The sequence below is a fragment of the Brassica oleracea genome, chromosome C2 (assembly GCF_000695525.1).
Source record: "Brassica oleracea var. oleracea cultivar TO1000 chromosome C2, BOL, whole genome shotgun sequence".
NCBI classification, from domain to species: Eukaryota; Viridiplantae; Streptophyta; class Magnoliopsida; order Brassicales; family Brassicaceae; genus Brassica; species Brassica oleracea.
The window spans coordinates 46,723,395-46,723,607 of NC_027749.1; positions in this window are offsets into that span (position 1 = coordinate 46,723,395).

Genomic DNA, 213 nt, shown 5'->3' on the forward strand with positions numbered 1-213 from the left:
TCCGATCTAATCTATTTCGAAAAAGTATTTGTCGAAGAATTTTTCTTCTTCTGGGATTTGGACGTTAACTTCGTCGTAACCGTTTTCGATCCCAACAGTTAGCTCCCCAGCTCGTTAGAGTCGAGACTCTTGCGGGCGGTTTGACGATTTTGGCGAAGTTAGGCGTACTGAACGAAGTTTACTTCAAACTCCGCGGAAGAGAATTCTCGAGAG